The following is a 16,314-nucleotide window of genomic DNA, read 5'->3' on the forward strand; positions in this document are numbered from 1 at the left end:
CATACCACAGGAGAATCTTATCCGGATCTAGGTTGTAGTTGTTATGAGAAATATTAAGATTTCTGGAAATGGAAAAACAAAAGGAAAGTAGGGCATGACTAAAGGCCAAGGGATGTGCTATTAGACGTCCCTGTGGATCCCCAGTGTCCTGCATGGCCAGTGCTCAGCTGGGAGTGACTGAATCGTGCCTGAATGATCACACGAGCCCTTTTAAGACAGGCATCTTTTATCCAACTGAATACATCAAAATTTTACGTCTGAGCCAGCATGTTGCTTTTTCACCTTTACCTTGGCCTTGCATGATTTTTCCAGGTGGCTTTTCAAAAAGACTGTCTCTCCTCACCTTGTTATTTCAGCGTTGGCCAGTGGGTCACACAGTGTCAAATGTGCCCGCAGATTATTGATGACAGACTTTTACAAGAACGCTTCTTTTCTGCACCATTGTAATCATAGTACAGGCTCTTCCTCAGCATTTGGGCATCTTCACTCTGTGGCATGTGTCAAATCCATGACAGCGAGACTTCTACTCCAAGAGTTTTGTTTTGATGCACCCACAAACAATCATGGTCAGCCATTTACTTGTACCACTGAGAGCAGATCACAGTAAGGGAATTTTTCAGCTCACAGGTGTGCTCTGTGCATCTGAGATACATGGATATTTTTACCTTAATTATCTGTGCTCTTTCTTTTCTTCATTTAGAAATCAAAAACAATCATATTTTCTTTTGTTACAGTGTTTTGTAAAGATCAATTAACATTTGTGAATCCCAACATATGAGTAAGAAAGGGCATAAATATATTCAGGAAGAAATGAATGGTTCTGCCTTCAGAACAAAATCTGAACTCCCTTCCAGTGAAAAAGGCTTGCATCAGGAGAATAAAATTAAAAATTGCACAGCTGCTTATTGAGCACTGCTCACTGTTGTACCAAATAAATCAAACACATCCTTTAAAACGTATGATCTGGTCATGGGATTAAAAGCAGTGTTGTAGTGCATGAACACCAGAGAAATTAATGGCTTTGCAACCTGAATCATGTTCCTTTGACGTTTCCACGATGTGTGTAAAGGGTGTTACCCTATGTCTCAAAAGGACTGTAGCAGTATAATGAAGTGAAGAAGGGAGGTGAACTGGTCAAGCAAAAGCAACATTTTTATTTGGTAAGTATTTTACGGGGCTAAGAAGAGGCCTGTAAGCAAGGGATGCTGACACTCAGTATTTCACTTGGGAAAGAACACGGCATGTCGCACTTTCAGACATGCCCTTCTTTGCTTTGGTCACAGCACTGTAGCAGCAGCATTTCAAAAAAGCTGTAAAATGCCAAGATGGAAAGGAATGATAACTCACAGCTTCTCACACATGAGGGTTTTAGAAAGAAACGTAAAATTTCATGGCATCAGCTGCTCCATCTAGCCTACGCCTGATCGTTATAACTTAGGTTTCCTTCCTCTGTATATAATTGTCTTTTTATGTGTGTTCTGAAATAGTTATTTGAGGGTTTTTAAATTTTTAGTAATCAGGTATTTTTCCTATAGATTACTGCTCTGATCACATCTATCTCCCCAGCTGGTGTTTAGAATTTTAAAGGAGAAATTTAGAAGAGGGAATACTGTACCAGGCAGAGCTAAAAATCATAGAATCGTAGAATGGTTTGGGTTGGAAGGGACCTTAAAGATCATTTAGTTCCAACCCCCCTGCCATGGGCAGAGAAATCCTCCACTACCACTAACTCTCTGTGTGATTTCCAGAATGTCTTTGAAATGAACTCTGTTACATGATTCGTATTCTACATTTTAGTTGTTTTGCTTTTTGTGCAGAGTTTCCAACCCCACCATTGCTGCCAGATAGCTAATATTCCAGGTTTGCCTTTACTGGTATGTTTTTACAGTGTTGCTGGATTCCAAGATCATTAAACATTTGGAACTGGAGGAATTTACGGATAATTTGTGCTTAACACATACAAATATTTCTTTTTTCCTTACAGAAGAAAAAGAAAAAATCTGATATATTCATTATTATTGCTGAAGTCAGTCATAGAGTGACTGTCAGTCAGTCATAGAGGAATCCAAATGAACTGCAGTAAAACGGATTTACAGATGAGGAGTCCTAGGGAGTTTCTCAAGATCTAGAGGCACATGGAATAATGGATTATGCCCCAAATGAATCCACCAATTTACTATTGGAATTTGGCCCAAGATGGAATAATCTTAAAGCCGGAGTGGAGATAACTGTGCCGTAGCCCCATTATCACTGCTGGAATGCAACATATGCTCATGTGAAATGGGAATAACACCTCCCAGAGCCGTTCCAGCCAGCTCTCCTCCAAACTTTAGCTCTGGTACAGCATCAGCTCTCCCCATGTTCTCACTCTGGAAGTTTCCATCGCCAAGAGGGAATCCCAGCTAGTAAAGAGCACTCTGCAGCTTCAGTTCAGCCTCTGAAGCCATAAAAAACTGTAGCTTTGGGTAGGCAACAACTGTTCTCAGCATCCTCTGTGCACTCTTGTCTTCCATGTTGTATATGAACTCAATTATGCCAGTAACCCATAAACCAGGAGGCGCTTGCAAGGTCCACTGCCACTCTGCATCATTTCCATTTGTGCTATGCACATTGCTGCTTGGATGAGGTTGACCTGAAGCTGGGAGTAGGTCTGAGGTTCTCCACCTAGTCAGGGTGCTCACGAGGGAAGTCTAGCTGGCTTGGGCTTTCTGTGAAGTTCATGGATCTGAACCCAGAGAAACGGGTATTTCTCTGCCTCTTAATTCATTGGACAAGAGCCATAGCATGTTTCCACATTTGCCCTAGACATCTCGGCTAAATGCCTTATGCCTGTGGGTATTTAATACATATCTGCTAGGAAAAAAGATTAATGAACTCTGGTAAAGGCATTAAAACTCCTTCATACATTTTGTAAACCATTTTTCCTTCTTGAATTTGTGAGAGAAACCTCAGTCCACAATATTTTGTCATTTTACACAGCAAACTTCTCTGCTGTCATAGTGTAGAAAAGGTGAAAAAGACATTGTTTACTAGACTGAACACTTCCACGCATTCATACCCAACTGAAATGTTGACCTTTACAATGAGAAATTGCACGTTTTGCTTGCAAGATTTTCTTTTAGTATTGAAAGTGGGAAAAAGCACAGACATAAACATGGAGCTAAATCACTTGTCTGGTTATGAAGTCGTGTCACCCAGTCCAGGCACTGGAGTCACACCAACTCACTAGAGTGGCTCACTCTGGGGTGTCTTGGCTTCATTAATCTGCCCTTTCTTTCATTCCCTGCACTCATTTCTGATGCGTCTTTGTCATTTTAGGATGTAAGCCAGGCTGAGCCTAGTTTCTGCTGTCAGTGGCTTGTCCACCTCTGTGTCTTTCATAACATTTGTAAGTGGAAAATAATTTTTTAAATTATTCAAATTGAGAGGCAGTGCTTTCTGCTAATCAAAATTACATTAAAGTTCATTCCTTTGCACTTTTGATGCTGGTGGCGTTTCACATTGATAGCAGCTTCGTGTATAAACAAGCTTCAGAGTTTAGACACAAGGTGTAAAGGCAGCAGTGCTGGATTCTTCCAGGCAGGAGCTGGATTTCACTGGCTTCTGAATGCATCCTTGCAGTGTTTGCTTGGGTTATTTTTTTTCTTAGAAACCTTGATTCAATTTGAAAGCTCGAATCCACAGCTCCGATCTCTCTGATCTCTGTATGTAGCTTTGTTCCTGAGCCTCCTTCGCAGGAGCAGATGATTTTTAAGTGTCCTGCATGTGCATATGAGTTGTTGCAGCATTTCAGTAGGTGTCTGGAGGTGTGGTAAGCAGACTGTGAGCAGCGGCTGGTTCATATATGCCGATTCATATACCGCATTAATGAAGAGGCAGTATAAGGGATCATCGCTGAGCCTCCTCTTCCTGCCCACTTCCTATCAAGCCCCTCTTGGAAGGAATTCTTCCGCACTGAATGAATATTATTTTAATAGGATGTCATCCTTGAAAAGTCTCTTGAGTCTTGGTGAATGCTCATTTACCTTGCTTTGATCAGTAGTACCTCAATACCTTCCACCAGTGGAAGGATGACGTGAGAGAAGATTCATGAGATTACTCAAGAGCTGCGCTGGAGCAATGTGCAGGGAGCAAGTGGCACAAGACTCACAGCATTTTCAAATCTCCTTCTCCTCTGAGATTCATCAAGGTGTCAGCTTTGAAGACTTTCCTTGACAGTGATATTTTGAAGCTAATAAAGGTCATAAGACAGGAAATCAAGTGTGGGATTTGTAGTTTAAACTTACTAATTAGGGTTACTTCCTTTTGCTAGATAAGATTTTCTGGAAGATAATTTTGTAGAATTTTTACGTCCACCACTTCGTTCTGAGATTGTTTCTTCAGAAATTGAAGGTCTTTTCAGTTTTTTTTAGTTGGTTACTGGGGAGCTCCAATCCAATGTGGGCAAGCAAAAAGTCTTGAATAATGCCAGCAATCAGCAGAAATGTGAGAGTTCAAGTTTTTCTCAGTGCAAGTAGATATATCTACCTATGCCAAATGCATAGATATAAAATAGTTTTACATCAGTCCCTTTATTCACTTTGCAAAACCCTGAATTAGGATCTGTGCCTGGATCCCATGCTGGGTGGAGGTGCAAGTTCAGGTCCTAGCGTATCACAGCTGAATTAGCATGGTACTCAGACTAAGTAGCCTTGTCTCAAAGAGCATGCACGTAGTAGTAGCATGTAGGTAGTGCAAAAATCCCTCCGGTAGCAATGACCACAGTAGGTCCCCAGATGGAGGCAGCCAGATCCTGCCTTTCTTCAAGGCTTTTTAACTGAGACATGGCACAGCCTAAATGTAGCCAGACTGCCTTCGTGGCACATCATGATACTTCATCATACAGATGTGTGGCCCTGAGCTGTACCATGTAGACGTGTTGCTTCCCTATGTGGGGAATCTCACTGCCTTCCTTGGTCCCCATAGCTGTTCCTTCAGCAGGGCTTGTTAGCCTAAGGGCAGCGCCATGCTGCCACGTCCTACACATAAGGCTGGAGTGAGCTCAGTTCATGCGTATTCAGGAATTTCTCCCCTGAGAGATGTCTGTAAGGTATCTCTGGACGAGGTGATCTGCACTTTGTCTCCAACAGAGAGGTTATCCTTGAGGTAGCCAAGACCAGTTCCTTGGAAGCTGCTTGCTTATGTCAGAGCAACCAACTCACACCGTTTGCCTGGATCTTGGCCCAGACCTTGCAGGTTCGTGTTCTGACTTTGGGCATTAGTTCTCGTTCCTGGGTCAGCTCCGTGTGTTAGCCATGAGATCAGATTCTGAACCTGCACACAGTCATTAGTTCATCACACAAGGTGTAACCCAAGATGGTTGAATTTCATAAGAATTAAGCTCTCCTTTAACTCTACTCCAGATTAGGCCTACCAAGCCGAATCCCATATTAAACATAACCTTTAGATGCATGTCCAAGAACTTTCTGTAGCACTTGTTAACTGCTGAAGCTTGCAATTTTACAAACCCAGCAGGTAATTCAAGCTTTCAGGAGCTCTCGTTTCAGGACTCCACTGTAACAGTAGCTGTTAGAGAGAAAGTCAGAAAGTGAACGTCGCTTTGGAGAGATAATTAAAACTTTTCAGCTCCCTTCATAAAATATTCAGGAGAGTCTAACAGAGATTTAATTAAAACGTATTTGCAACCATTTTAGTGGTGACCACCTAGGACCTGGCTGACTGCGTCACTGATGTAATGGTGTGTCAGGGGACATTATCCCCTGGGGCCGCTCTGACAACTGGCTTCTGCACCTTGTTCTGAGTATGTTTTCAGAGTGGTTCGGGCAGATGCAGACTCCCTTATTCAAGATGTGCACTAATAGAATTTATAAGAAATACTGTCTTGTGAAATGGAGATAGCAAGTCGGCATGGCTGCCCGTTTCTCACTTCTGCCGATGCAGCTGCCGTGCTGCCCGGCTTCCCCGTGCTTTGGTGTCATCCTCATCCCCACAAGTGCTTGCAGAGAGGTGAGCAAAGACGGGCAAGCGGCACCCGGGACAGTACAATAATTGTGACCCCCATGAATTCCTAAAGCCTATTGTACAAACTCAGAGAAGGTAGTTTTAAAGAAATTGATTATTAAAAATATGCATTTAGTAAATTTTTCAGAGAAATAGGCAGAACAAATGTACTTTTTCTGAACAGCAAGAATCAGAAATGTGTCAAATGCAGCCTGTTTTGGAATTTACATGGGTCTTCTCATAAGAATACCTGAGTACTTCCCAATCCCTCCAGAACTAAATCTTAACAAAACCTACAGGAATTAGGAAAAAGTAATTCCTGTTCTACAGATGGGAAACATGGTAGGTTAATTGTAAATTCCCTACAGCAAATGACCTCAAAATCACGCTGTAATAGGTATTATTTTGATTAATACCTTTATTACAGCTTGATTTCGAGCCCAGTGTACAACAGAGGTACCAGGAAAATAAGGTAATACAATCAACAGACACAACCCACATTCTAGCATGTAACTTTGCCTGTGTGCTTCTGGAGAGCCAGGAGAAGAGACCATTCCTACGGAAGTTGCCAACGAAAGTGACAGGGGGTATCTGCTGGCATTTTCTGATTTCGGTGCATGTTCAGTGGGATGTGCTGACATCATTTCGTACTTCCAGGTGATTTGGTTGGCTTGTGTTTGGGCTGAAGTTTCAGGGCCAGAAATGAAGTCAGTGTTCTCATCTGACTGCAGTTTATTTCTTGGATAAAGTATATTTCCTTCATTTATTTTCTGGAAAGGTAAAACAACCAAGGATCATTTGGGAATTTTTTTTTTCAAGCTGCTTTTATAGCTATCAGGGACTTTCTTGATGGTAAGATACTGGTTTGTGCGATGTGAAGTGATAGCCTGCTGCAAGGAAACAGCACCATTCTTTCAATGCAAAAGCTAATTTAATATTAATCTTTCACTTATAAAATGCAAGGATAATTCTTTTAGTAAAAACACCTTACATCAGGGCTCCTGTGGCTCTCCCAATTCAATCTGAATTTCTAAGGACTAAAGAAATCTCATTATTGAGAAGTGAAATAGCAGCTCCCTCGGCAAAAAGGTCACGGAAGTGTGAAATAGCCTTTGTACTGTATTCAGCAGCAGTCCTTGAATATACGCATTACTCATCCATGAGGCTCACGATGTTTAAATGTCATCTACAACAATGCTCCTTCTCTGACAGTCATTTTACTTTTTCCCCTTTTTGCTTTTAATAAAGCAAAGATTAAATGGTTTACAAGAGCTATTACTTTAAAAGTCACGTTTTCTCCACGTGTCACTTGCGATTACACAGGGAATATGTCTTCTATCAGAATATTTAACTCAGTGAGTTTGGATATTTAGGTTTCAGCAAGCCCAAAAATATTTAAACATGTCTCTGAATTTTCAGGTTTTGTCTCTGATACCATACCAGTCTTCTCAGCTTTCCATCCATCCCACTTCCCTTTCAGCCCAACTCATTCATTTTTATTTTCTTTGATTCTGTCATTTCTTTCCCTCAGTTTCCCCTGATTTGCCTTTTGACCTGTCTCACTCACCTCATACTGCTATTAGATCTTTCATTTTTTCCACACTCCAGCATCATCCCACAGTTAGTTTGATCATTAAAATCAGAGGAGTTTAAAGATGCTTCTTTGATTTTTCTCTCAGTCTAATTTGAGTTAGACTTGTTTTTAAATAAGGATTTGTAGAGGGGTATAAATGGCATTAAACAAGCTTTTTCTGAGGCTTTTCGTTTTTTTTCCCCTTCAGGAAAAAAGCAAGTATTACCTAAGCAGTCTAGCATAAGGAGAATCAGAAAATAAATGGATGGGGAATTCCTGAAAACAGTAGAACAAAGGTATTTAATGGGAGGTTACTTCAAAGGAAATCTGGGAAAAAGAAAAGAACCATGGGGATCTATATACCTGAGGAGGCATACATCATACATTTTATTCTTACATACTTGCAGTTCTATATAAAAAGGATTTTGCAACTGAAGTATGCACACAGGGAGACCCGCTAGCTGGAGTTTATTCAGAGGCTTCTGATAGAGAAGAAGAAGAAGAAGGAGAATTTTGCTGAAATGGGTCAGTATTTTTGGACTATACAGAAATATCTGTTTAAAATATTGGAGAGTATCTGTTGCATTGGAGGTAGGCCTCAGTAAGTGAGATGTTAGGAGTAAAACGGAAAGAAACTATGGAAGAAATGATATGGGGTTCACTGACAACAAATGTGGTGAATGGAGTTGGAAATTATGATCAAAAATTTAAATATTTTAGAGATGAAGGAGCTGTGTGAAAAGCCTTGACCTTCAGACTGTGGCAGGCTTGTGTTCCCGTTCCCACTACCTAAGTGTGAGGAGAAGATAGCATTGAGAAATAACATGTAATCAGTATGGAAAGTCTATACTGAACCTGTAATAGCATCTGCAGTGCAGAATACGATTGCACCATTGTTCGCAGCGGTACTACAGGCTAAAGCTACGTAACCAGTCAAGTTGCATTTATTATAGGAAGACGGTCATATGGTTCTTTCTTGGTCTTCTGGCTTACAGAAAAAGCACCCCCTTATTTTCTGTGTTGGTCTGAACTACCTTTTAAGCCATGCATCCTTCACCACGTAAAAAACGCCCCTGATAGACATGTCCACAATAGTCGCTGATTCCTCTGCCAGCCCAGCCATCAGAACAGGCTGGAGCAGCAGCTGCCTCTAACTAGTACACACAGATCATCCTTCTGTTGTGTGTGTCTTGCTCTTTGATGCTATGGAAATACATTAATTTATGCTTTGCAGCTACATCCCAGATGATCATGGTTGTATTTTTAGACAAACAAAATTAAGTGGGAAGGGTATGTGCTCTTGGAGGATGCTGTAGTTCGGCAGTTGGTAAGAGGAATTAGAAAATGCTTTTTGCTTTGAGCAGTTACAAGCATAAAGGCTCTGGTGATATACATATAACAGGAACCTTATTCAGATCCCGCAAGCTGAATTCAGCTTCTGTCGCTGCCAGAGATGTCTGAGTGCTTTCCCTTGCTCTCTGTCCCCACCCGCCGTGTGAACACACACACACACGTACACGTACACGTGCACGTACACATACACGTACTCACTTTGTCTCTCTCTTCCAAGCTTCCACAGATCTTTGAAGGCCTGTGCTTATCTATGGTGGACAGAGCCATCACTCAGAACAGAAAGTAAAACAATTCTGCCACCTGCAAACATGTTCAGTGTGTCGCTTTACAGTTCTGCCTTTTGCTTCTCAGCACCGCTCACTGAAGCGTGCACAAGCACGTAGGCTCTAAAAGGGGTCTTTCTGCTAAGGGTGCAGACATATTCAGGGGAAAATGTCGAGTCGTCAGTGATTTGCTATAGGTTTCTCTCTCTGTAAAGGTGTTTTTCTGGCAGGAGATGACACAGTGACACCCCTGTCCACATACCCCTTCCTGAAACGTCTGTGAGAGACTTTGTCTTTGTGTTCGGGAAAAGTGTTGGCATGCCTCGAAATCAGGAATGAGGTCACAGCAATTTTCCCTGTGGGTCAGTGAGGCTGAACTGGGAAACGACATGCAGATGCCTTCTAGGAAGAGAATAAAAAAGTGCCTTGAGGATGATATTTGAATCCAGAGTCTCCAAACAGGGTTGAGGAAACAGTTTGTTCTCTGGCCTGATAGGGCAAAAAAAAATCATTTATGGCTTTTTAGGTCTGGGTAAAATTTGTCTTTTGTGCTTTTCTTTGCTGATTTATAGCATCAGGCGAGGCCTTGTGTAATCTCCCATTAGTGGAGAGATGAACTAGATGATCTCGTAAGTTTGTTTTTTTTAGCTCTATTCAGTTTTTGTTGTGAATACCGTATTTAGGATTTCACAGCAAAAGTACTTACCTACAGATAGGAAAAAGCTTTGCCTGTTTTCAGTTTTCATATTTTTACATCATAGTGAAATGACAGCTCTGCTCTTATGGCACAAAGAGGTGATTTATTAAGTAGCAAGAATAAAATTTCTGGATGATACTAGTCTTTTTCTCTAAAAAGGATATAAATGTCTTTTACCCTTTAAAGGAGCTAATAGGGAATATATATGTCAAAGGCAATGCAAAACCTGAGTTGTGCAGTTGTTGACATGATGTTCAAATCCCAGCTGACAAACTCCATTTCCCCATTCAGCAGCAATCTCTTGACGGGTTTCACAAGCCGGACAGTGACAAAAAAGCCAAAAAAAAGCCTGACAATTCCTCCAGTGATTGCAACCTGCAATCCCAGAGAGCGAAGGAGGAATGAAGCTGTAAATAGCAAGAAAGCTTTGTCAGGCTGTGCAAGATCAGAGCATTGATTCAGCCTTGATTGGACTCCCTACCGCTGTCCTTTCGTTATTTACGTCAGGTTAACCTCTCACTTTCAGCAATGACATCTGTTCCCCATCTACTCATTTAAGAGAACATACTGCGGTTTCCATGTTGTCAGCTGGTTTTCCTTCTTCTGATTACTTTGGAGCAAAGCTGCTGGGGTGGTTTTTATGTAAATAATGCCTAATTCAAAATGAATGTGCTTGCTTTTAGATAGGACATGTGATAAGACTTGGTACGTTCTGTAAAATGCAACAACAACGCTCAAGATAAAATGAAAACTATGAGAATCTAATGGAGAGGTTTATGGAAGGCAAAGGCGGAGGAACAGGCCGAGCACAGGGGTGGAAACTCCCAGACCTACAGGCAGGCCTGTTTTGTACCAGGAAAATATAATCGTCAAATACCCTGTAGTTGCTCAGGGTGTGCAGGTAAAGTGTCACCAAAGGGAGCTCTTGCCTCAGGTATGCGAGCAGATGCACGCGTCCACTTGTCGCTAGAAGTCTGCTTCTGTTCATCAGTTAGTCCAATAAAGTCTGACAGCTTTGTTTCCGAATTTAGGTGTGTTGTTTCCAGTTTGAATGGGGTCTGTTTTCAAAGGAAGTCTTTGTAAGACGGTTTGGTGACTTTTCTTCCCTCTCCCGTGCATGTTGGTGGTGCAATGCATCGGTTTTGCTCGTACGCAACAACTCCTGCACAAAACCCCCACAGTTCTTGAGCAATGCTGGTGGGAAAGGAGCCTTACTGTGCTGCAAACTGTGCTCAGAGAAAAGCATTATGTACCTTCTACTAGAGGTGTTTCTTAGCTTACCTCTGTGCTTATTTACTAAACACACTGCTCTGCCGGGATAGCAGAGAGGCATATCCTTGACTCAGATGTCTTCTTTTGCCTCTTTTGTCTCTGTTCTTTCCTGTGTTCCTAAATTGTAATGACAGACTAGAGCTTCATGCAGAAGTTGCAGGGTTGATACAAAAGTCATTTTGTGAAAATCAGTGATTATGAATTATGCAGGAGTCTGGCTGATTTCAAGTACTACATTTCTTTAAAAACACTTGAATGTCCAGTTTTAATTTTGCATTTTTACACAGGGTTACTGGTTTGAAGGCAAAAAAAAAAAAAAAGGTAGTGTTTGAAATATTTCTTGACATACAGGGCTTGCAGGGCTGTAAATGTAATCCTGGTGTTGATTCTGGCTAAGGTCACTTTACCTCTATTCTGGCATCCCCCAGGGCAGGTAGTTCATTGCACTTTGTACATGATTTATACAGTCTACCTATTCAAATTCCTAGCCGCATAGGACAGCATGTCTCATCTCATGCCAAGTATATTGTTAGTACTTAAGGAACAATAATAACTATTCTACCTTGAAGGAGAAAAGAGCCATATGAGCAAGGTAAGAGACTTAATCAGGAAAATCTTATCTCTGAAAAAATATGAAGCTGCTTCCTTGCCCAGAGAGATCCATAAAAAGCAAGAAAATAGGAAGACGTTTATTGTATGATCTCTATATAGACTGTTTTCACAATTTCTCTCTCTTCTCTGCCTCCCAGTTTCTTTCCTGGTGGTGTTTGCCTCTGTATTTTAATCTCGGTTTTCTACTGTTAGAAACCATTTCTGCTTAGGGAGATTAGCATTACAAAAGCAAAGACTGAGAAACTTTGTTGAATTTCTCTAACTCTTCTCTTGAGACAGGAAGATATTAAAAACAACTGCTGCTATCTCATTGTATATGTTGTTAAATCAACCAGGCCACATGACTAACTGCCAGACTGAAGGCTTTTAAAATAATCCCTACTATTTCATATGGAAGCTCATCTTCCAAGTATTCAAACTTTAACTAATCCTCACAACTTCCTTCACAGGAGTTTAAACTCTTGTTCGGAGAAGCAGTTTACTGAAAGTCAAAGAAAACAGCTGGAGTCAAAGCTGGGCTCATGACCAGCAGTGCTGCTTTCTGCAGTCATTTTTTGGGGCACATTTTCCAGCAGTTGATCTCAAGATGGACAAGAGATTTAGGAATGGTCCACTATCCTCCATTTCTGGGATGCTATATTATCCCGAATGTCTTGAATCTTCTGGTGCCCCCTGGTTTCACTGTTGGTTTTGTAGTGTTTTCCAAAATTAGGGAAAGCAAGACACACAGGTCTTGCAGAGTTTTGATTCTCTCCCCCCTATTTTTTTTTAAATAAATTATTAATATGTACCATATGTACAAAAGGGTCCTTCCCCTTGAATATATTTCCGGTTGAGAGACATTCAGAGTTGAATGGTTGTGTTTAATGGCTGCCACTTGGATCTACCCGCGTCACTTTATTGCATAATATTTCTCTACTGTGTTGCATAAGGCATTAAACATCATTGAACACATGTTAAGAAAAACATGTTCAGGCATAATTACACAAAAAGACTTCCCTGGAGGCTTCGTAGAGATGAGAAGCGTGTGTGTGTTTGCGCACGTGTCTGTGTGCACACGCGTGCATGTACGTGCATTTTAAAAGAACATAGAGAGAAGATATGCTTATACAAAATTTTAAAGATCATTTTCTAGATTGCTGGAGCACCCTTTTCCCCTGGTTTCTTCAATTTCTAGTACTCTCAGCTGCTCCTAATGATTTTCCTGATGAAACAGCTGTGTTTATGGGACTCTCATACCGTGATGTCTGGGTTGCAAAATGTTCAACACATTTACAAGTAGACAGTCTCCCTGTGACAAAGTCCAAATTAATGTCCAGGCATTTTTCTCCTGTTTAGATCTCCAGTTACCTATTGAAATTAATGGATGATTAAATATCAACATAGAAAACTGATACTGTTTTACCTAGGTGCAACTGAAAGAAGCACAGATAAGCTTCAATCAAGAATGAAAACATTGTTTTCATGGCATTCACATGTTTTGACTGCAGGTCTTCAGACATAGTGTAAGAAAAATCTTGACTATATTGGCACAAATCAGGGATAAATCAATCACAAAACTATGGCACCCTGTTATCTGTTGTGTTTAGGAATGCCCCACTACCCCCCTTTCTGGGATGCTTTATTATCCTGAACATCTTGAATCTTCAGCTTGGACCCAGGTGCCCCCTGGATTCACTATTGATTTTGGACAGTTTTCCAAAATTAGAGAAAGCAAGACACACAGGTCTTGCAGAATTTTTATTTCCCCCTGCAAAGTTATAACAAATTTTAAAAACTAATGCTATCAGATCAATGCTAGTGCTACTGTAACCCAAATTAGCTTCAGCCTGGTACGGTACACCAATTAGCAAAGACAAAAAGGGAAGCAATAACTAGGTATGCCATTATTCTGCCAATCTTTACGATCTCTTTTATGTGGAATTCTACTTCAAGAGCCTTTCTTGTTTGTTACAAGATCACTTACATAAGCAACTAGCAGACGTGACTAAAAATAAGTATTTTGTTATTCTTTTATGTATATGTCCTCAGCTACTGAGAATCTCTTATTCCTGTTGTCCCTGGCATTCTTCAGACTGATGCTATATAGCTGTCTTCTGTTTGTATGCTTTTAGCTTCTTATTTTTATTCATTTATTGCTTAATTTTAATTTTTTTTCCATCTCATGCACCTCATTTTTTCAGTCACCTCCATCACCATTTATAAGGAGTGAATGAAGTGGTTGAAGTAGGACTGGAGAGGTAGGAGGACCAAAAAGTTGAGTTTAAACCATTTCTTTTATTCCTGGTGTTGCTGATTTTAAATGCAGATTAGGATTCCTTTAGAGTGACTCAGATCTAGCTACTCAATCTACAGTTTGTTCTCCCAGTCTGAGAACTTCATGCTATAAAAACTCTCACTCTGGCTAAGCTGCCTCCCACATTAGCAAGGGACTGGGATTCTACCTTCCTATTCCTATACAGGGAACTTGATTATTTTTTTGTTCATTTGCACAGGTGCATGTAAGGATTAAGTGCCCTGATGTGAACATGTCGTGGGTTAGGCCGATCCGGGAACTAAACCCCACGCAGCTCTCCTAGTCCAGTAAAATGGAGAGGAGAGAAAAATGTAATAAAAGAGCTGAGGATCGAGACAGGAACAGAGGAGCACCCACCAACCACGGTCCCGGGCAAAAGAGGCTTTTTCTTAATGCAAAACTATTTATTAACAGCTACCTACAAAAGAGAAAAGCACACAAAAACGGTTACTTGAGAGAATAACAAGAAAACAAAGCCAGGTCTTAAAAACAACACCACCCCCCCCCCTTTGCTTCTTCTTTCCGGCTCTACCTCCTCCCCCCAGCGGCGCAGGGGGGCAGGGAATGGGGGAGTGCAGGTCAGTTCATTCCATGTTGTTACTGCCACTTCTCTTAAAGGAAAAGGAGTCCTTACACCCTTGTCCCTTGCTCCAGCGGATCCCCTACTCACGGCGAAAGCGTGAATCCTACCCGCTGGGGGGGGCAAATCCTTACCCCATCGGATTTGCCCCAAGTGCGGGCTTTACCAGTCCTGGGCTTTTCAGGAGCTGTAGCCACTCGCTCTGGCGTGGGTCATCAACAAACTTTAAATGCGCTCCGGCGTGGGTCGTCATACCGACCTTAAATGCGTCTCCGTACAGACTTTAAATGCGTAAGTGCGTAAATGTGAAATGCGTAAATGTGTCTCTACCTGTGCCCATGATTCACAATAGTCTCAGGCTTAGGCATCTCTTCCCGACGTGGGTCATCCACTGGTTGCGAGTGGGTCCCTGCTTGCTCCACCGAGGACTTGTTACAAGGGGCCGCTCGCAAGGGGTACTCAGCCGCGGCACACGTTGTTCCGTTCCATCTTCACTGACCTCTTATCTGTGTGGCCGTTTGTCTTAGATTTCAGTCCTGTCTGGGTGAACTCGGCCCGGTGGGCGCCCCGGCAGCGGGGCTCTCCCCGAGTCCCCCAAGCGGCTCCGCCGCCGCCATCCTCGACGGAGCGGGCCCGGCCCGGCCCGGCCCAGGGCCCGGCCGGGAGCCGGGAGCGGGGGCCCTGCCCCCCTCGCGTCTCCTTGCTCCTGGGCACCGGCACACCTTTCCGGTTCCTTTGTCCGACGTAAATAGGGCAATTCGCAGAGGCGCCGATTGGCTCAAGCCCCGAGGGGGACGGGAGTCCGGTCTGATGGGCAGCTTCTGCCACCCGACCTCCCCCCCCACTTCAAACCATAACAGAACAGTATTTTGCTGGTGTACGCTACTGCATGCACTGATGCTAGAAGAGAATAAGCCCTGGTAATTCTCTTATTATATGACCTCGTTCTGCTAAAGTAGTAGCTGAATCTGGTATGAAACATAGCACTAAAATGAAGGCAACGTGTGTATTCTACTCAACCAGATCTTTAGACTGCTGCCAAGAGAGGACCCGAGAAAAATCGAACTTCACAAACATAGGTATGCCTATGAAGTATACACACGTACTCAAGTGTCATCTTGTCTTCAAGTGTGTTACCTTGATGTATTTGTGTGTGCTCGAATCCCGACAGTGAGATACAAACCTAATAGAAAGAGCGATTGTTCACAGCATTAACTACTGCAAGTACCACCTGTCCCTGCTTTCAATACTCAGCCTTACTCTGGAACCTTTCAAAGCAGTTGGGTTGTCTGGAAATACTGCACAGCTTACGTTAATTGTCTACAAGTGCCTCTTCTGTAAATGTGTGTCAGGCATGGTGAAGCACTCCTAAGGATTAGTCGTGTCAGAGGTGTGAAATTCAGTATTCATTGGTCTACTTGCAGGAGGCCTCCACAAGAGCAGTTGTTTTACTTACAGCAACCTGTCATTTGTTGACACTGGCAACATCTTGCAAGAGTAAGCAAGCTTGAGAAAAAACAGCCCTTTGTAAGAAGAAATTGCAATGGGATTGATGTTGTGAATAGCATTGCAAGACTCTGACACAGTAAATCATTCAACTTCTATGGATAAAAAAAATAAAATGTAAAAGTCCTTCTGTTGGGAGTTAGCATCGTTTACAATTTCCAA

The sequence above is a fragment of the Tauraco erythrolophus genome, chromosome 4 (genome assembly GCF_009769465.1).
Source record: "Tauraco erythrolophus isolate bTauEry1 chromosome 4, bTauEry1.pri, whole genome shotgun sequence".
Taxonomy (NCBI): domain Eukaryota; kingdom Metazoa; phylum Chordata; class Aves; order Musophagiformes; family Musophagidae; genus Tauraco; species Tauraco erythrolophus.